This window comes from Dendropsophus ebraccatus, chromosome 3 (assembly GCF_027789765.1).
Source record: "Dendropsophus ebraccatus isolate aDenEbr1 chromosome 3, aDenEbr1.pat, whole genome shotgun sequence".
NCBI classification, from domain to species: domain Eukaryota; kingdom Metazoa; phylum Chordata; class Amphibia; order Anura; family Hylidae; genus Dendropsophus; species Dendropsophus ebraccatus.
This window is the reverse complement of record NC_091456.1, coordinates 11,017,271-11,039,391: the sequence shown is the minus strand read 5'-3', so window position 1 is coordinate 11,039,391 and position 22,121 is coordinate 11,017,271. Positions and strand designations below refer to the sequence as shown.

General features: G+C 45.8%; 1 protein-coding gene across 5 annotated transcripts in view; it reads right to left on the bottom strand.

The window, feature by feature from the left end:
• Positions 1 to 12,559, bottom strand: part of CAMKK2 (calcium/calmodulin dependent protein kinase kinase 2) — a 62,828-nt gene extending 50,269 nt beyond the window's left edge. For 3 of the 5 annotated variants that reach the window (XM_069960908.1, XM_069960902.1, XM_069960909.1), the window contains exon 1: positions 12,464 to 12,559. The gene's annotated coding sequence lies outside the window, so the exon portion shown is untranslated. Of the gene's footprint in view, positions 1 to 5,445; positions 5,532 to 12,284; positions 12,387 to 12,463 lie in introns of those variants that run through there. The other 2 variants (XM_069960904.1, XM_069960903.1) reach the window with 2 other exon arrangements.
• Positions 12,560 to 22,121: the final 9,562 nt, after the last annotated feature.

Sequence of the window (22,121 nt, the reverse complement as noted above, 5' to 3'; positions counted from 1 at the left end):
CCGTGGTGCCGCGAGCTGTAACCAGCAGAGACAGATCACTTATCATGCGCTCAGAGTGTGAAATGCTACAATGACGCTTAACACCAATACAAACTGTTCCCCTTCCTGATCTGTAAAGCTGTCATCGCTATAAATATCCCAGAAACACTCATTCCGAGGGATCGTACCTGCAGAGAGAGTCATATACCTGGGAAGGATTCACAACCCCGACCACAAGCTCAGCGCCACACACATGTGCTATTACCTGGCTACTGGCCCTGGTTAAATTCTGGCCCTCCAGCTGTTGCAAAGCTACAATTCCCATCATCCCTGAACAACTTTAGCTTTGGCTGTCAGGCATGATGGGAGTTGTAGTTTTGTAACAGCTGGAGGGCCGCAGATTGACACCTGTGTTCTATATAAACCCTTCGTTCTTGTTTGAGCCGTATACAGTCCTGTGTTATGGTCAGCCTGTTGGCACTTTAGCTCTTATGTCACCTTAGTGTGCGGCTGTATTTATAAGCTCATTTTGGTGTATGTTTTTATTGCCTTAAAGGGATTGTTTACAAAAATTTCTTTTGTTTCAGATCAACTGATGCCAGAAAGTGAAAGAGATTTGTAATTTACTTATATAAAAAAAAAATCTCCAGCCTTCCAGTACTTATCAGCTGCTGTATGTCCTGCAGGAAGTGGTGTATTCTCTCCAGTCTGACACAGTGCTCTCTGCTGCCACCTCTGTCCATGGCAGGAACTGTCCAGACCAGTAGCAAATCCCCATAGAAAATATCTTATGCTTTCCAGACTCTGCCACTTCATGTAGGGCATACAGCAGCTGATAACTACTGGACTGTAGATTTTTTTTTTTTAATAGTAAAGTAAGTAAATTACAAATCTCTGGAACTTTATGGCACCAGTTGATTTAAAAGTATTTTTTGGGATGAACTACCCCTTCAAAGAAAAAAAAAAACACAAATTTCAAATGGAATGGTATTAGAAAGTGCCAAAAAGTGTCATTTACACTGGTACCTTGGATTAAGAGCGTTTTGCAAGAAGAGTTCACAGTCTTTCAAAATTGTGACTTGGTATAAGAGCATTGCTTTGGTGTAAGAGCTCCTTGTACAGGGTGGGAGGGGGAGGGGAGGAGGGGCATGGTCTGCACAGTGGGGTCTACAGCCCTGTACTCTGACCCAGGAAGTCTCCCTCACCTTCCAAATCATAGCAGATCCACTTCAGGCTGGGGCTTACATGAGGGGACAGGACTGTGGAGGTAATCTCTCCATAGCTGTAACCCCTCTCTCCCCGGACAGAGAGTGCTGCATGTATGTGCCCACATCTGCGCTGCTCCTTCAAGCACCTCCTTCATGCTCCCTGCAGTCTGTCAGTCCTTGTTTTTCCCCATCTTCACCATTCCTGCTATATTGTGCCTGCACTTACACTCAGCTATACACACTGCTGCTATATTGTGCCTGCACTTACACTCAGCTATACACACTGCTGCTATATTGTGCCTGCACTTACACTGAGCTATACACACTGCTGCTATTATCTGCCTGCACTCACACTGCTGTATAGAGAAGTCTCTGTCACTGTCCTCCTGCACAGCTCAGTGAATCTCACTTCCTGATTGGTCCATGCTGAACACACACCCCTCCCCAATTGCTGTCATGTGACCACACAGACCTGCTTCTCTATTCTAGCCTGTTGTACTACGCTACTGCATTATAGGGATCTGCAGCTCCATCTAGTATCTACAACCTGCTGCTGTGTTATCAGGGTTATACATTATACTCCATATTCTGATTGCTATACTGTACAGTAACTTCACATATTCAGTTGTTTCTTAATGTTAATGTTTTATCTGTTCTACATGTTATTCAGATTAAAAAAAATCATTTTTGGGACGTGGAACCAATTGTCTGCATTTCCATAATTTCTTATGGGAAAATTTGCTTTGGTTTAAAAGTGGATTTGGTTTACAAGCACAGTCCTGCAACAAATTATGCTCATATTCCAAGGCACCACTGTACTTCTATAAAAAAAAAAAGTCAAATTTTCCAGTACTTATCAGCTGCTGTATGTCCTGCAGGAAGTGGTGTATAATTTCCAGTCTGGAGAGCAGGAGAGGTTTTGTATAGGGATTTGTTACTGCTCTGGACAGTTCCTGACATGGACAGAGGTGGCAGCAGAGAGCACTGTGTCAGACTGGAGAGAATACAACACTTCCTGCAGGACATACAGCAGCTGATAAGTACTGGAAGACAGGAGTTTTGTTTTTTTATATAAAAGTAAATTACAAATTTCTAGCACTTTCTGGCACCAAAAATGAACACAGTAATGGGTGACTGCTTCCGACACTTCCTAAATCCCAGATTCATAATAGTGATTCCATCTCTGATGGTGACCTCATTTATTAGACCAGGCCTAGGGAGCCTTGCCTCTCCAGCTGTTGCAAAACTACAACTCCCATCATGCCTGGACAGCCAAACCTTTAGCTTTAACTGTCCAGGCATGATGGGAGCTGTAGTTGTGCAACAGCTGGAGAGCTAAGGCTCCCTACTCCTGATTTACACTATATACCACACGATGCAACAGCTGGAGAGCCAGGGATCCCTACTCCTGCTTTACACTATATACCACACAATACAACAGCAGACTATGGTAGGCCAGAAGGAGACTGTGCAGCCGCAGAATTCATCTACCTCCAAATCATTCATTAGCGCAGATCTACAGCGAGGCGTCGGCCTCATAAATGGGTCACAGAACATTTGTGCTTTATGGCAGGAGACGACTGGACGCTGCACTAATGAAGCGGCGGGTCCTTCATTATAGCGGGAGCGGAGCATTGTCTCCAGGATAGCGCCGGCCCTCCTCTCCTGACCCTTGGCTTCTTCCCTTACTGTACCGCTTCTCCTCTTTTATCCTCAATCTCATTAAATGGAAACTTCTTGTGTGACATGAATTCAGATTTTGGCGATGAGCGCGCGGGAATTCACAGCTCCCCGCAGGAGGAGGGGGAGGAGGACGCTCGCTCTAGGTCGCTCTTTAAAGTGAATTTGTCTCCTTTACAGACATCAGATTCTCCGATTTAACTCATTTGTTGCCATTAGTGACTATAAGGGAAGCTTCATCGTAAAAGGTGGTTATGAATATAGGGCGAATACATTGTAACCATTTTACTATACGTCAGACCCTCCAGCTGCTGCATAACTACAACTCCCATCATGCCTGGCCAGAAAAGCTAACGCTTTGGCTGTCCAGGCATGATGGGAGTTGTAGTTTTGCAACAGCTGGAGAGCCAAGGTTCCCTACACCTATTCTGGAGGGATACCATATTGGTTATCCTCTATTGGGGGATTCTTTCCAGTTAATAAGCGCACCATGTGGACCCAACCTTAAAACAAGTCAAGTCTATTAATATGAGAGGTACTTGTCAGGATCAAAAAGGAACATTAAAGAGTAAAACAAAAAAAATCTTTCAAATTAACTTCTGCCAGAAAGTGCCAGAGATTTGTAATTTACTTCTATTAAAAAAGATTTCCAGTCTTCCAGTACTTATCAGCTGCTGTATGTCCTGCAGGAAGTGGTGTATTCTTTCCAGTCTGACACAGTGCTCTCTGCTGCCACCTCTGTCCATGTCAGGAACTGTCCAGAGCAGCAGCAAATCCCCATAGAAAACCTCTCCTGCTCTGGACAGTTTCTGACATGGACAGAGGGGGCAGCAGAGAACACTGTGTCAGACTGGAGAGAATACACTACTTCCTGCAGGACATATAGCAGCTGATAATTACTGGAAGGCTGGAGATTTTTTTTATAGAAATAGAAGACAAAACAAAATCGGACCCATTTGTGTCTCTAGAAGACAGAAGCCACTGACAGTCCAGTCTGAGAAATGAAAGGTGAGCTGTGTTTTTTTACTTTTACTGGATCCTTTCCTATGGAATAGTGCTGGGGGGGGGGGCTGAGATTTCCCAATAATACAGCCCACACAGTCTAGAAACAATGTTCATAAGTATACATATTACATATGTCAACTGTACCTCAGCCACATCTCATCAGTATTGCATTAGTATTTCAGCTTCCTTCCTAGAAGACCTTCAAGCCCATCAGTGTCCCTGATCTGTAATCCTGGTGCAATAAGGTGACACTGGTGCAATGAGATGACACTGGTGCAATGTGCACAAACCATGCATGTGTAATGCTGGCCTGAGAGGCGTGATGGGGCAGTCACTTAGCATGAGTTATTAGACCTCAGGGGCAGCAGAGAATTTAGTAAGAATCAGGAGAGGAAACAAGAAAGATACTAAGTATAAATATTTCCATTGCTTTGTTTCTTTCTTGTTTCCTCTGATTCTTGCTAAATTCTCTGCTGCCCCTAAGGTCTAATAACTCTGTGACCATCCTATCACACCCCTCAGTGACAGCACTAATGAAGACCACCAGGCTTATCCGGAACATCTCACACGTTTCAGAGATATATAGAATATCATTTTTTTTCATTTGATAAGAAGATTTACCAAAGAAAAACCACTAAGGCTAGGTTCACACTGCGTTTTCAGCATCCGTTTAACGGATCCGTTTTTTTTATAATGGAAGTCAATGGAAAAAAACGGATGCACACAAATGAATCCGTTTTTTGCAATCCGTTTTTCATGCGTTTTTTGCAAAAAACGGATGCGTTAAACGGATGCTGAAAACGCAGTGTGAACCTAGCCTAACTGAAACACAGCCTAAAATATCGTCTAAATAGCAGCCTGCAGTATACAGTCTAAGTACAGTGTAATATACACAGCGGCTCAGTGGTTAGCACTGCAGCTCTGGGTTTAAATGCCACCAAGTGCAACATGTGCAAAGAGTTTGTATGTTCTCTTCTCGGGGTACACCATTTCCTCCCGCACCCAAAACATACATCTCTATGAGAAGGCTCTCTGAAAAATGCAATGAAGACCATGATCTCTGGTCTTCAAAAGCCCCGAAGAATCAAGGAGGGCCAGAGCAGCAGCAAATCCCCATAGAAAACCTCTCCTGCTCTGGACAGTTCCTGACATGGACAGAGGTGGCAGCAGAGAGCATTGTGTCAGACTGGGGAGAGTACGCCACTTCATGCAGAACATACAGCGGCTGATAAGTACTGGAAGGCTGGAGATTTTTACATAAAACTAAATTACAAATCTGACACCAGTGTTTTTTGTTGTTGCCGGAGTACCCCTTTAACGTGCCATGTAAAGTGCCACTACATTATAGCCTATAGGACAGGCTATAATGAATAAAGCAGTAGAGCACATGCTCGACCACTTTCCAGTTCAAACGCCCCCTCACTGCATTCAAACAGTAAGGAGTAAAAGGGGTTCTCGTAACTGGGACAGAGGTTGCAGCAATGGTCCCCAATAAGATTAGACGATGGAGATGTAATATGAGCATTGTAGGAAAATCCCTTTAAGATCAGACATGATGTAGAGATAAAATTACCTCTGCTTCACAAATACCGTTAACACGTTAGCAGGCGGGCGATATCTCACATATGCTTCAGTAGCTGGAGACAAGAATCCGAGAACAAATAGAAAAGCGGCCCACACAATCCAAACAGCCTCCCACACCGACTCTTATTCCAAGTACAAGGTAAGCAAGCCGGCCAACGAGGGAGGAGGAGGAGGGAAACTTAAAGGGGCACCAACCAAAAAACACATATACAACAATACAAGCCATCCTGTAAAGCAGCAGTAGGGGGCCTTTGGCCCTCCAGCTGTTGCAAAACTACAACTCCCATCATGCCTGGACAGCCAAAGCTTTAGCTTTGGCTGTCCAGGCATGATGGGAGTTGTAGTTTTGCAACAGCTGGAGAGCCATGGTTCCCCACCCCTGTTGTACACACTAAGCACACTAAAAACAGGTCTCCATCTCTTCCTAATCCCATGCACTTTGGTTGCAGAGAAGCTGAGAGTTGGGGCTCAGCTTCCTTCTAAGGTCCCATTCACCTTATTATACTCCCATAATTGGGGACCAGCAATCACAGGCAGCAGTACGGACCCGTTCATTTAAATGGCCCCGTTCACGCATTCCATACATGTTACGGGGCTGTCATCCATGTCACAAAAGTAACGGGCAGGACCTACCCTGTTTCCTCGAAAACAGGACAGTGTCTTATATTAATTTCTGCTCCTACAGGTGCGCCAAGTCTTATTTTCAGGGGATGTCTTATTTTTTTTCCATGAAGAATAATTCAGATTTATGGTTGAACACCAAAAAAAAAAAAATGAACATTTTTTATATGCTATACAGTCTGGACACGGTAATGATCTCCCACAGCAGTTCCTGGACCACTTGTACAGCAGGAACGGTACTGCAGCTTCCGGCCACCAGAGGGAGCTCATCACAGCACACTCGTACAGCACAGCAGGGACAGTGTGCGGTACGGCGGCAGGTGGTGGGATAACGGTAGGGGACATCAGGGATGGGCCTCTTGATGCTGTACCTGCACATATACAAGTGACGACTGCAGAAGGGAACATTAGGGTTGGCAGCAGGTGACGGTCTTAATGTCCAGCAGGCAGCTGCTCTGCAATGGACGGTGAGGGTAGGGGAAACAGGGTGGTAAAGACCTGCAATTGCAGCACGGATGATTAGTCTCTATAGCAGGGATAGGGAATCTTCTGCCCTCCAGCTATTGCAAAACCAAAATTCCCATTACACCTGTATAGGGTGGGTCCATGCACTGCGGACACCCTATGAGTTCTGTAGCTGGGAAACCACCAGTACCATGGTTTGCACTGGGTGCTTTACATATGGTGGGCACTGTGCCCTACCCAATGGCCCTCTATTATAGATAATTGGAATCCCTTTAAGAAATACCCCTTTAAGAGACAACCACGTTAGTCTGATCATTAATGTTTCACTTGTTTCCTAGAGCGAATACAGAATGTTGCAGTCGGTGACTATATCATCCATGTCAATAATGCATAGAAAACCAAACATGGTGAATTTTTCATTACAATGAAATCAGAAAAACCCCAGCACTGACAACTGACAACAATCCTTTCATCCCAGTGATGTATGACAGGGGACCAGGACACTGGGAGTGTATACTAACAGCCGCACCTCTATATACAGTATACACCATAATCATACTCTATATATTCATGGACTCCGCAATTACACTGAATTATTGACATAGTGATGTATGAGGCAGCACTGACCTTGTGATTGGAGGCTGGCGGAGCGGCGCGGCCCACCATGACTAGTGACAGCTCCAGCACAGCAGTAAAGCACGGCCGCCATACATACAGCTGAAGGGACCGTCACCTCATGGATATTTTATGCTTATTCCATCCCATATTCCCTCTGTATATATCCTCTCTGCTTCCCGATATGTGTGTACTCAGCGCCAGGACACCGAATGTGGCTGACGGACGTGCAAAACTGTGGGAGATCCACTGTCCAAAAATCACCGGCAACAGAGAGTAACCAACAGCTGAAATCATACGGCCGTTGCTTCAGATCACGGCCACATGCTGAGGTTATATCTCTCTGCACCATATGCAAGAAATTGCGGCTTGGAAAAATAAATCCAACAAAAAATAAAGGAGTCGGCCACTATATAGTAAAAAAAAATAGTGTACTCACTGCGCCTACGGACACCCCCTGCCTCATGTGTCCACCTAGTTCAGGCTGGATGTATAACGCTGCTAATAGATCCGCTCATCTCTAACTGGTATACTGTATAGGTAACTGGCATACCCTGTATAGGTAACTGGCATACTGTATAGGTAACTCTTATACTGTATAGGTAACTGGCATACCCTGTATAGGTAACTGGCATACCCTGTATAGGTAACTGGCATACCCTGTATAGGTAACTCTTATACTGTATAGGTAACTGGCATACCCTGTATAGGTAACTGGCATACCCTGTATAGGTAACTGGCATACCCTGTATAGGTAACTGGCATACCCCGTATAGGTAACTGGCATACCCTGTATAGGTAACTGGCATACCCTGTATAGGTAACTCTTATACTGTATAGGTAACTCTTATACTGTATAGGTAACTGACATACCCTGTATAGGTAACTGGCATACCCTGTATAGGTAACTCTTAGGGCCCTATTTCACTGGACAATTATCGTTCGCATAATCGTTAACCATTAACGACCGCAATTGCGAAAGACCTGAAAACGTTCACTCATTTCCATGGAATGATAATCGTTACTTATGATCGTATTTGCGATCGTTTTTTTCTTCGATATTTCTTCGCTATTTCGTTCGTATCTACGGCGAACGACCAAACGACGTCTTATTTAATGTGAACGATTTGCGAACGAACAACGATAAAAATAGGTCCAGGTCTTATAAAACGATCAACAATTTCTCGGTCGGTCATTAATCGTTAACTGCATTTCAACCGAACGATTATCGTTTAGATTCGAACGATTTAACGATAATCTGAACGATAATCGTCCGGTGGAATAGGGCCCTTATACTCTATAGGTAACTGGCATACTGTATAGGTAACTGGCATACCCTGTATAGGTAACTCATACTCTATAGGTAACTGGCATACCCTGTATAGGTAACTCATACTCTATAGGTAACTGGCATACCCTGTATAGGTAACTGGCATACCCTGTATAGGTAACTGGCATACCCTGTATAGGTAACTCTTATACTCTATAGGTAACTGGCATACCCTGTATAGGTAACTCTTATACTCTATAGGTAACTGGCATACTGTATAGGTAACTGGCATACCCTGTATAGGTAACTGGCATACTGTATAGGTAACTGGCGTACCCTGTATAGGTAACTGGCGTACCCTGTATAGGTAACTGGCATACCCTGTATAGGTAACTGGCATACCCTGTATAGGTAACTGGCATACTGTATAGATAACTGGCATACCCTGTATAGGTAGCTGGCATACTGTAGTAGATAACTGGCATACCCTGTATAGGTAACTGGCATACTGTATAGATAACTGGCATACCCTGTATAGGTAGCTGGCATACTGTATAGGTAACTGGCATACTGTATAGGTAACTGGCATACTGTATAGGTAACTGGCATACTGTATAGGTAACTGGCATACCCTGTATAGGTAGCTGGCATACAGTATAGCTAACAGTACATTTTTACCCCACAACAACATGAGTTCAAAAAGAAAAAGTTTATCCAATAAAAAATAATAGCCCCCCGCCCCCCAAGCGCCTTTTTTCACAAGACAAGTTCTACTGTGACACTCCACGTCTCCTGGTCTGTTCATCACCTGGTGCCATCTTAATCCTCATTGCTTACAGCCACACGGGCAGATACCAGCAGCTATATATACAGTATATATTTGCACAAAACTGATATCCCGCAATACCTCAAGGGTATTACACACCTTGTCTGCATCTACAGGCGTCTTGTATCACGGCAGCCATTCCGTTATAACACATCAGGTTAACAGCACTGATCCCGCTTAAATGGGAGCAGCATAAACTAGTGATAGAAATGCTGAACAGATGCGTGTATTACTTACATCATTCTGTTCAGCCGTTCTCCTAATACGCAGGAGAATATGATTCTTGCCGCACCCCTCCCCCCGCCGTCCAGCTGCTGATTGACAGGTGACTGCCTATACACAACATGGATAGATAACTGCCAATCAGCAGTTGGTGGGTGGAGTTTTCTGCTTCTCATGAATATCCAGGACTACTGTGCTCATGCACATAATGGAGAGGACTACTTATTGTCCACGTTATTCAGGAGGAGATCTCTGGATTAGCTGCACAGAACAATGTAAGTAATGCATCATTCTGTTCGGCTTCTCTGTCACTAGTTTGTGCCCCCTGAGATAGGACGCCATAAACCTACTGACAGGGTCTCTTTAAAGAGAAGGATCGCTGGCCCCGCCCCAGTGTTCCAAACCACCTGATTTACATATTAAATGAAGTCAACAGTTCCTGTAAAAGGCGCGAAGGATGAAGGTTAGAAAATTACCATCAGCCTCAGTGGTATGGGAACATAACAGAAGGTTAGAGTTTCCCTTTAATGATAAATCTTACTTTTTCTTAAGGCAGTTTGGTAAACTTGGGGAGGTCCTGTAGCCCGCAGTGCACCAATGCACTTAATTGTCCTAATAAAGGTATAGTATCACTCCCAGTCCTATCATAATTGTGGTATTGTTAAAGGGAAACTCCACCAAAAAAATAAAAATATTTCAAAACAAATGGTGTCTGAAAGTTATACAGATTTATAATTTACTTCTTTAAAAAAATCTCCAGTCTTTCAGTACTTATCAGCTGCTGTATATCCTGCAGGAAGTGGTGTATTCTCTCCAGTCTGACACAGTGCTCCAGTTCCTGACATGGACAGAGGTGGCAGCAGAGAGCACCGTGTCAGACTGGAAAGAATACACCACTTCCTGCAGGACATACAGCAGCTGATAAGTACTGGAAGACTGGAGATTTTTTTTATCAGCTGCTGTATGTCCTGCAGGAAGTGGGGTATTCTCTCCAGTCTGACACGGTGCTCTCTGCTGCCACCTCTGTCCACGTCAGGAACTGGAGCACTTTGTCAGACTGGAGAGAATACACCACTTCCTGCAGGATATACAGCAGCTGATAAGTACTGGAAGACTGGAGATTTTTTTTTTTGCTAGAGTGGCCCTTTAATCCCAGCTAACTTGGAAGCATTTGGCTCTCCATAGTCATTCCCTCTATGCTGGCTTCCATAAAGCGGCACATAATAATCCTATAATGTCCCCTCCTGCTGAGCTGGATGGAGTCATCTCCTGGAAATGCAGGCGGGACGGAGCAAATCTAGGACATCTCTACAGCTGTAAACGGTGATCCCTACAGCCACATAGGGAACGTTCTATCCAGAGGACCGCAGAGGGAACTACACAAGGATATACTGACACCCCCCCCCCCACACACACCCCAGCACATCTGCTATACAGCTACCGCCATACAAAGGGCTTACACCAGGGAGGGGGAACTGGTGGCCCTCCAGCCGATGCAAAACTACAATTCCCATCTTGCTTTGGCTGTCCAGGCATGATGGGAATTGTAGTTTTGCAACAGCTGGAGGGCCACCGATTCCCCCCTCCCTGGTTTAGAGATGGAATGATTGTGTTTCCAGGACCCTAAAGGGTTAACTCCATCCACGATCCCAGGGAGATGATAAATATATCGGAAAGTTTTCCATCCCTCCCTTATCTAGTGTCACCAGCAGAGAATCCACAGACGGTTCCCACAGCTCCAAGAGGAATCTCCCACCGGGGGCACCACTGCTCCCAGCATCTGCCTCCGATCCCCTGTGAGACCTCCCCCCACCGGGGGCACCACTGCTCCCAGCATCTGCCTCCGATCCCCTGTGAGACCTCCCACCACCGGGGGCACCACTGCTCCCAGCATCCGCCTCCGATCCCCTGTGAGACCTCCCCCCACCGGGGGCACCACTGCTCCCAGCATCCGCTTCCGATCCCCTGTGAGTCCTCCCACCACCGGGGGCACCACTACTCCCAGCATCTGCCTCCGATCCCCTGTGAGACCTCCCACCACCGGGGGCACCACTGCTCCCAGCATCTGCCTCCGATCCCCTGTGAGACCTCCCACCACCGGGGGCACCACAACGCCCACCTATAGAAATATACAGCGTGCTGGGGGGCATATACATGAGGGCTCCTATAAAAAACTGCAGTGGGGGAGGGGTATGTGCACAGATCACCTTAAAGGGGCACTTCGGCAAAAATGTTATTTTCTTTCAAATCAACTGGTGTCAGCAAGTTATATAGATTTGTAATTTACTTCTATATAAAAATCTCCAGTCTTCCAGTACTTATCAGCTGCTGTATGTCCTGCAGGAAGTGGTGTATTCTCTCCAGTCTGACACAGTGCTCTCTGCTGCCACCTCTGTCCATGTCAGGAACTGTCCAGAGCAGCAGCAAATTCCCATAGAAAACCCTCTCCTGCTCTGGACAGTTCCTAACATGGACAGAGGTGGCAGCAGAGAGCACTGTGTCAGACTGGAGAGCATACACCACTTCCTGCAGGACATACAGAAGCTGATAAGTACTGGGAAACTGGAGATTTTTTTAATAGTTGTAAATTACAAATCTATACAACTTTCTGAAACCAGTTGATCTAAAAGAAAAAAAAACAAACACATTTACGCTGGAGTACCCCTTTAACTATAGACACCTTTAACACAGGGGTCAGCTGTGAAACTACAACTCCCAGCATGCACTTGCTAATCCTTAATCCTGGACCAATAGCCCCTGAAATACATGTCCATCCAATCAGAACTGACATCAATGCAGAATAACAGACCCTGTACACACGGAGTTTTGCCTGAATTGCGTTTTTTCCCCCTGTATTCCGCCTCATGTGTACACTGACTGCAGCAGACATCGCACTGTGAGGTGGCAGCAGTCGGTACCGCTAGAGATGGAGCCGTTATCCCCCGTTATGAGGGCAGGCTGCTCGCTCCGGTCTCCCCTGCTCCTTACCTGCCTCCCGGGCGCCTGGCAGCGGGTCACACCGAGCATCCGATCCTGCCAGGGCAGCAGTTCCAGCGGATGGCGAGCTCGCGCTGTGATTGGCTGCCCGGGACGTCCATCCTCCCTCCTCCCGCCTCCTAGCGCGCCGCTGAGTGGCCCAGATGTGCGCGATGTAACGCCGCCTCTCATTGGCCTAATCAGCGGCTCCTGACTGAGAGCGATGCGGTTAACTCCTGAGCTGCCGGCTGACCCGGGCACGGGGGTCCGCGGACGGGGGGCGGGATGTGACAGGGCGGCGGCCGGCGGCAGGGGGCGCTCTAGCCACGACCGATAACCAGCGCTTTACCTGCTACGCGCAGACGCGGAGAGATTCGTAGACGTCACGGCAAACCAAGAGTTAAACGTAGCTGAGGAAAATACTGAAGGGGAAGATGAAGCCCAAAGATTGTGGAGAGGATGAGCAGGGAGAGGATGAGCAGGGAGAGGAGCCGCCTCGTATCTGTCCTCCTGTCAGGATATAGGATAGTAGTCAGTGTAGTAGTAAAGCAGGGCTGAGGAACCATGGGCGCTCCAGCTGTGGAAAAAACTACAACTCCCATCATGCCCTGGGCAGCCAAAGGGAAGCTCTACTTATCCAGGCATGATGGGAATTGTAGTTTTTTCCACAGCTGGAGGGCCCATGGTTCCTTATCGTTGCCGATCTTTTTCCGAGCACTGGGAGCAGGCCTGCCGCCCCCCACTGGGACCCATATCCCCTCCTCTTTGTGATTGATAAAAAAATGCAATGTATTTACTTAAAGGGGTTGTTCACCAAAAAATAATTATTTCAAATCAACTGGTGTCAGAAAGTTATATAGATTTGTAATGTACTTCTATTTAAAAATCTCCAGTCTTCCAGTACTTATCAGCTGCTGTATGTCCTGCAGGAAGTGATGTATTCCTACCAGTATGACACTGTGCTCTCTGCTGCCACCTCTGTCCATATCAGGAACTGTCCAGATCAGCAGCAAATCCCTATAGAAACGTCTCCTGCTCTGGACAGTTCCTGACATGGACAGAGGTGGCAGCAGAGAGCACTGTGTCAGACTGGAGAGAATACACCACTTCCTGCAGGACATACAGCAGCTGATAAGTACTGGAAGACTGGAGATTTTTTTAACAGAAGTAAATTACAAATTTCTGGCCAGCCATCATATATATGGTAATAAGGGGAGTGTACACATAAAGGTGGATGAGCCTGTCACCAGCCTGTATGGGCAGAAACAAAGAACGTGGACACAGGGGGATAAGTACCAGGGCTGTGGAGTCGGAGCTTCGGCTTATTGACTCCACAGCCCTGATAAGTACACCACAAGCAGATGTAAGAATATCACCGAAAATGCTGAATCTTAAAGGGGTTATCCAGCGTGAGATATTGTTTAATATCTCCCTGCTGTTATGCAGAAAACAATAAAGAACCTGTGCTTACCTGTCCGTGCTCCCCCGGGGTCCTCCGAACTCGTCTCAGGAGTGACAGCCCGCTCAGCCAATCACTGAACACTGGGCTGTCCCATCTCAGTCAGTGATTGGCTGAGCGGGCTGTTAGTCATAGAAATAACATGGAAGGAAGTTATGTGAAACAACAGTGACCATTAAATCAAGTATAGTATATGGCGATAGAAAAATATTGAATGCTACACTGGTGTAGCTACCATAGAGGCAGACCATGCAGCTGCTACGGGGCCTGTCCTGGCAGAGCTTGGTCTGCCTCTATGGGGCTGCTCACATCGCTCCCCCTTCCCCCAGCCAGTACCGGCACCCACACAGATCCCTGCCCCTCTGCCCGGGACAGCAGCCAGCCAGCACCAGTACTTGCCCAACCCTTACAAACGCCGGCCCACACCAGCCCCCTGATCCCGGCCCCACCTCTGAACAGCCGATGGCCCGCGGGCAGCCACTGGCCCACACCAGCCTCCCACCCTCAGACAGTGGTCCCCCTGGAAAGCCGCCAACACCCACCAAACCCCCACCCCCTCTGGACAGCTGGGCCAGGTGAGTATATGTGTTAATTGGGGGGGTGAAGTGTACAGAAGTGTACATAGTTTTTTTTTACTATGGGGCCCCATGGATCCTAGCTAGGCCCCTGCCTGTGTAACACCCCTTCATGTAAAGCATATACTGGCATACAACAGACCATATACTTACAGGACTATGTCTGGCCTATTAAAGATTATGGTCACACAGCCGTGGACCCAGTAACCAGTTTTTGCTCTTCTTCCTTTACACAAAACACATTAATAGCCGCCATATTGTGTCTATATATCTGTATACAATTAGATCCTCATGTACGTTGTTGGTTTATGTATTCTTACTTTTCTTGATTTCATAAATTCAACCCAATCAGGAGCTTTATCCACCCAATGATTACCCCTCCCAGATTGCTGTATACAGCCATTATTACCCCTCCCAGATTGCTCTATACAGCCATTATTACCCCTTCCAGATTGCTGTATACAGCCATTATTACCCCTCCCAGATTGCTGTATACAGCCATTATTACCCCTCCCAGATTGCTGTATACAGCCATTATTACCCCTCCCAGATTGCTGTATACAGCCATTATTACCCCTCCCAGATTGCTGTATACAGCCATTATTACCCCTCCCAGATTGCTGTATACAGCCATTATTACCCCTCCCAGATTGCTGTATACAGCCATTATTACCCCTCCCAGATTGCTGTATACAGCCATTATTACCCCTCCCAGATTGCTGTATACAGCCATTATTACCCCTCCTGCTTTCTCAGAGCAGATGTATAATTTGGAAACATTAGGGGCAGCTGGTGGTTACTGCATGCGTCTGATTCCTAGAAGTAATGCGGAGCATAGAAGAAGGGGGATGGCTGCACTACCTGGACACAGAGACATTGTATAGATCAATCTATTTATCTATCTATCTATCTAGAATAATTATATCAGGCTAACTATATTATCGCCTCTGCAGCTTACCAGGAGTCAATGCTCTTTGTTATGCAACAATTCAGTCAGTATAATGTCACTGTTTGGTTACAGAGGTTTTGGTGCTGTGTGACAGGAGAGCTGACCGTACAATGCAAGCACTCCCAGGATTCTCTGCTGCTGAATGTGGACACGCAGCATCTGTATACATGCACAGCGAATGGAGACACCTAGTGGCCGTAGGTATAACGATGATTTAAACATAAAGAAACTTTTAAAAAAAACATCCCTATTGATTTCTTAAAAAAATGTGTAATTTCATTTAATGAATATGGTGAAAAATTTCTGAACTTCTGAGTGAATTAAAAGAGCGGTGTTCCTGAAATGTTGGGGGACAGTTATTAAGTAAATTTAAACATACAGAGAAGGGAGCGCAGTGTACAGCTGTATATAGGCAGAGTAGTGATGTCACACTCACTGCCGCTCTGTGGGTTTCATCAATAGCAAAGTATGCTTAGAAAAACATGGTGGCAGCGGTGGAATAAATGTACCACTGCCCCCCCACTCCCACAGAAGATGGCCCCTTGTGTAGTACCAATATAACCTTCTACAGATGACTAAAGAAGACTGTCCCCTGTGCTGATGCCCCCTAGTCCCCATATAGTAGATGGCCCCCTGTGAGTAGCCCTTGTATACAACATATCTGAGCTCCGCTTCAATACAACTCATGTGAGCGTAACCAATGAAAAAGGTAGCACTGAAGATAGCTGGAGGGGAAAGGACGCCTAGCCTCCAGCTATCTCCAGTGCTTGTTCACACACAGCCTAACCTGTACACCTGAAAGAAATAAAGACGAGTCGTTTAAAGACTACAAAACGTGAGTGGACCTTTTTCATTGGTTACGCTCACATGAGTTGTATTGAAGCGGAGCTCAGATACGTTGTATACAAGAGTTGTAACGTGCCAACAATGGTGGATATTCGCAGTATCCTGGAGCATTACACACTATTGTGACTACGTTAGCGCTAAACCAATATTTGTGTACCCGTGAGTAGCCCACATATAGTAGATGTCCCCCTGTGAGTAACCCGCTACCCGCATATAGTAGATGGCCCCCTGTGAGTAACCCGCTACCCGCATATAGTAGATGGCCCCCTGTGAGTAACCTGCATATAGTAGATGGCCCCCTGTGAGTAACCTGCATATAGTAGATGGCCCCCTGTGAGTAACCTGCATATAGTAGATGGCCCCCTGTGAGTAACCCGCTACCCGCATATAGTAGATGGCCCCCTGTGAGTAACCTGCATATAGTAGATGGCCCCCTGTGAGTAACCTGCATATAGTAGATGGCCCCCTGTGAGTAGACCGCATATAGTAGATGGCCCCCTGTGAGTAACCTGCATATAGTAGATGGCACCCTGTGAGTAACCCGCATATAATAGATGACCCCCTGTGAGTAGCCCCCATATAGTAGATGGCCCCCTGTGAGTAACACGCATATAATAGATGGCCCCCTGTGAGTAGCCTGCATATAGTAGATGGCCCAGTGAGTAGCCCCCATATAGTAGATGGCCCCCTGTGAGTAGCCCGCATATAGTAGATGGCCCCCTGAGAGTAGCCTCATATAGTAGATGGCCCCCTGAGAGTAGCCTGCATATAGTAGATGGCCAACCGTGAGTAACCCGCAAAAAATAGATGGCCCCCTGTGAGTAGCCTCCATATAGTAGATGGCCCCCTGTGAGTAACCCGCATATAATAGATGGCCCCCTGTGAGTAGCCCGCATATAGTAAATGGCCCCCTGTGAGTAGCCCGCATATAGTAGATGGCCCCCTGTGAGTAGCCTGCATATAGTAGATGGCCCCCTGTGAGTAACCCGCATATAGTAGATGGCCCCCTGTGAGTAGCCTGCATATAGTAGATGGCCCCGTGAGTAACCCGCATATAGTAGATGGCCCCCTGTGAGTAGCCTGCATATAGTAGATGGCCCCCTGAGAGTAGCCTGCATATAGTAGATGGCCCCCTGAGAGTAGCCCCTATATAGTAGATGGCCCCCTGAGAGTAGCCTGCATATAGTAGAAGGCCCCCTGAGAGTAGCCTGCATATAGTAGATGGCCCCCTGTGAGTAACCCGCATATAGTAGATGGCCCCCTGTGAGTAGCCCGCATATAGTAGATGGCCCCCTGTGAGTAGCCCGCATATAGTAGATGGCCCCCTGTGAGTAGCCCGCATATAGTAGATAGCCCCCTATGAGTAGCCTGCATATAGTAGATGGCCCAGTGAGTAGCCCCTATATAGTAGATGGCCCCCTGTGAGTAGCCCGCATATAGTAGATGGCCCCCTGAGAGTAGCCTGCATATAGTAGATGGCCCCCTGTGAGTAACCCGCATATAGTAGATGGCCCCCTGTGAGTAGCCCCCATATAGTAGATGGCCCCCTGTGAGTAGCCTGCATATAGTAGATGGCCCCCTGAGAGTAGCCTGCATATAGTAGATGGCCCCCTGAGAGTAGCCTGCATAAAGTAGATGGCCCCCTGAGAGTAGCCTGCATATAGTAGAAGGCCCCCTGAGAGTAGCCTGCATATAGTAGATGGCCCCCTGTGAGTAACCCGCATATAGTAGATGGCCCCCTGTGAGTAGCCCGCATATAGTAGATGGCCCCCTGTGAGTAGCCCGCATATAGTAGATGGCCCCCTGTGAGTAGCCCGCATATAGTAGATAGCCCCCTATGAGTAGCCTGCATATAGATGGCCCAGTGAGTAGCCCCTATATAGTAGATGGCCCCCTGTGAGTAACCCGCATATAGTAGATGGCCCCCTGAGAGTAACCCGCATATAGTAGATGGCCCCCTGTGAGTAGCCCCCATATAGTAGATGGCCCCCTGTGAGTAGCCCCCATATAGTAGATGGCCCCCTGTGAGTAGCCCCCATATAGTAGTATACTCATACTCCCCTGTTGCTGCACCTCCTCTGGCACACGCTCTCCTCTTCTATCTCCTGGCACAGGTGGTGTGTAACAGATGCCGCCTGTGCAGGAAGTTCCGGCTGCCTTGTGCAGTGCAGCACATCACTCAGAGGCCCAACCAGAGAATCTGAGAATCCTCCGGTGGGCCCTTAATTATCTACTGCACTGCGGTACCACCTGGCACAGCAAGTAGTACAGCGGCACATTTACTCCTGGCAAGTTGGTGCAGATGCCGGGCTTGATTTCACATATTGTGTAATGTGCTTAAATGGTTAGGCTGGGTTCACACTCCGTTTTTTTCCCCCTCCATATTATGCAAAAAAGATATGAAATACAGATGTATTTGTGTGCATCTCCTTTGATCCGTTTTCCCATCGACTTGCATTATAAGATCAAAACGCATCTGATTTTTTTAATGTGCACAAAGTAGTGCTCGGCCCTGTTTTTGTGTACGTTAGAATAAGGAATGCGTTTTCACCCGTTCCTTGATTCTTTTCTGTAATGGAAGTCAATGGAAAAAAAGGATCAAAACGGACACACACAAATGAAACAACAGACTGCAAAAATGTAGTGTGAACCCAGCCTTAACATTTTACATTCAGTCTTTTACTCAGAAGCGCCATCTTGTGGAAGAAAACGGTAGCTCAGCAATAACAGAAGATCCAAGTCTCTGTTTTCACTAATATTAGGAAAATCCATTATCCTTTTTTTTTTCCTCTCCCGAAACAGAAAAGGATTCTGAAACCATTTAAACATTCACAGCTTTTTCCAAAGAAAAGGTTTTTCCACTCCCTCCTGCGGGTGTTTTGTTAAAGGAGAACTTCAGCAATTTTTTTCTTTTTTTTCCAAATAATTTGGTGTCAGAAAATAAAAAATAGATTGTAAATAACTTCTCTTTATACATCTAAAGTCTTCCAGTACTTATCAGCTGCTGTATGTCCTGCAGGAAGTGGTGTATTCTTTCCAATCTGACACAGTGCTCTCTGCTGCCACCTCTGTCCATGTCAAGAACTGTCCAGAGCAGCAACAAATCCCCATAGAAAACCTCTCCTGCTCTGGACAGTTCCTGATATGGACAGAGGTGGCAGCAGAGAGCACTGTGTCAGACTGGAAAGAATATACCACTTCCTGCAGGACAAACAGCAGCTGATAAGTACTAAAAGGCCTTTTTAAATTTATAAATAGAAGTAATTTACAATTCTGTATAACTTAATGTTACCAGCTGATTAGAAAAAAATAAATTTTGATGGAGTTCCCTTTTAATTACAGGAACCATTGGTGTGTGTGTGTGTGGGGGGGGGATTACTATATATGCCTTATATTTAAATCAATTATTAACCCATATACAGGAAACACCTGAGCTTCACCAACTAGTGGTTGCACGCAGACATGTTTTTAAAAATTCATGGCTGTAAAGCATCTATTTAAATAAAAGTCTTCATTAAAAATTACCTACCAACCTACCATTTAGCTGCTAATCAGACAGAAATGAGATTAGTCTGTTAGGGTTCCTTTACACAGAGAGATTTATCTGACAGATTTTTGAAGACAAAGCCAGGAACAGACAATAAACAGAGAACAGGTCATAAAGAAAAGCCTGAGATTTCACATCTTTCTAAATCCATTCCTGGCTTTGGCTTCAAAAATCTGTCAGCTAAATCTCTCTGTGTAAAGGCACCATTAGTCTGCTCTCTCAGTGTTAGGGCGGGTGCACACTACGGAATTCTCGCGGACAATGTCCGTAGAATTCCGTCAGCTGTCCGCCCGCACATCTGGGCGCCTTTCCGCTGGCCCCATAGACACCATTCTATGGGACTGTGTATTCTGCTATACGCTGAAAGAAGTGTCATGTCACTTCTTTCAGCGGATCGCGGAATACGCCGGCCCATAGAATGGTGTCTATAGAGTCGGCGGAAAAGCGCGTGCCCGTGCGGGCGGACAGCTGACGGAATTCCGTAGACATTGTCCGAGAGGATTCCGTAGTGTGAACCCGCCCTTACAGAGGACAGCAAAAATAACACACCAGCTCAGATAGTATAGAGACAGGTGAGAGAAACCATGCTAGAGAGAGTCACATAGGCTGTCTACATGTATAGAGAGAAATGGAAGCTTATTTAGCACCCTGTAGAGCCTGTACAGAAGCAATTTTTTTTAATAAAGACATATGGCCAAAATGTTTTTCTGTTTCGGGGGGGGGGGGGGGGGGGGGGGTATTTTCTCCATCATAATAAGTTTATAGCAATAATAAAAATAAATGCTTTTCAAAGGCATCCATAGTCTTTAAAGGGGTATTCCACTCAAAATTAAAATTTTGGGACTAACAATTCCTTCCATACTTAGTTATTATTTATTCAATCTCCTCCCCTACAGTTCTCAGCTGCTGCTTTCTGATGAAAACATAAAAATCTGTGTGTGTGTGTCCCTCCTCCTTTTTGACCGGCAGGCAGTATCTGCAACTTTGTAACTTCTTTGAGAGATAATCACTGTTCATAAGTAACTTGACCTCAGATTTACCCCTCCCAACATTACAAAGAAGCTTTAAAGTTGCAGATAAAGCTTACCAGGGACTTGTCTCAGAAGGGAGGAGTTGGGGACAGAGAGAAAAACACACACAGATTTTTGTGTCTTCAGCAGAAAGCAGCAGCCCAGAACTGGGGGAAGGAGACTGAATAGATAATAACAAGTATGGAAGGAATTGTTAGTCTCACCATGGGCAGCAACATATCAAATGTTATGTTTTGGCGGAATACAACTTTAACAACACCATACAGGGTATTTAGGAGGTAACTATCAAAGGGTTTAAAGGTAGTTACTTTGATGTTATGTTCACACACTGTCAAAATCATGGCCGTTTTCATTGGCTGTCAGTTAACGGTAAATAATGACCATTAAACAATGGCTGTTTTTTGTATAATAACGAACGTTATTTGTCATTAAACGACGGACGTCCAATAAAAATGTCTGTCATAGGAATTGCGCTTTTTTGAAAAACTATAAATTACAATGATTATAACAGTTTACCTCCATAGCATAACGTTCTTTAGCATGGACTTTTCCATAGACAAACATGTCCCTGGCACGTCTATGGCTGCAAACGCTGAAGCTCTCTTTATAATGTATGATCTCCATGTTATTTTACTTTAGTCTGAAATATCATAAATTTATATAATAGTAAAAATACCCAAATATAAAATATATCACATGCGCTCGTCAGACTAAATCACTCCCTCTCCCTTGATCTTAGAAGCAGTTTTCCACGGACAATCAAATGAACGCTTAAACTTTGGCCTATGTTATTTGTGGTGCTCGGATGAGAAATCTCTGGAATTTTTCCATGACTGCATTCGACTTCTGGTTCGAGCCGTCCCAAGAAACAATGTGTACGGACAGGAACAAAGAAGCACTTCTTATTAGTCCCAATATATAGACGATAAATAGACTTACATAGGCGTCCAACTCCATTAATTATTACATATATAAACACAAGTAATTGTTTAGAGGGAATCTGTCACTATGTTTATGCTGTGTTAAATGAGGGCAGCATAAACTAGTGAGAAATGCTGAACAGATGGGTGTATTACTTACAATATTCTCTTTAGCCGTTCTCCTAATATGCAGGAGAATAGGATTCTTGCCACACCCCTCCCCCGCCCTCTAGCTGCTGATTGACAGTTGCTGCCTATACACAGCATGGATAGATAACTACCAATCAGAAGCTGGTGGGCAGAGTTTTCTGCTTCTCATGAATATCTCGGACTACTGGGCTCA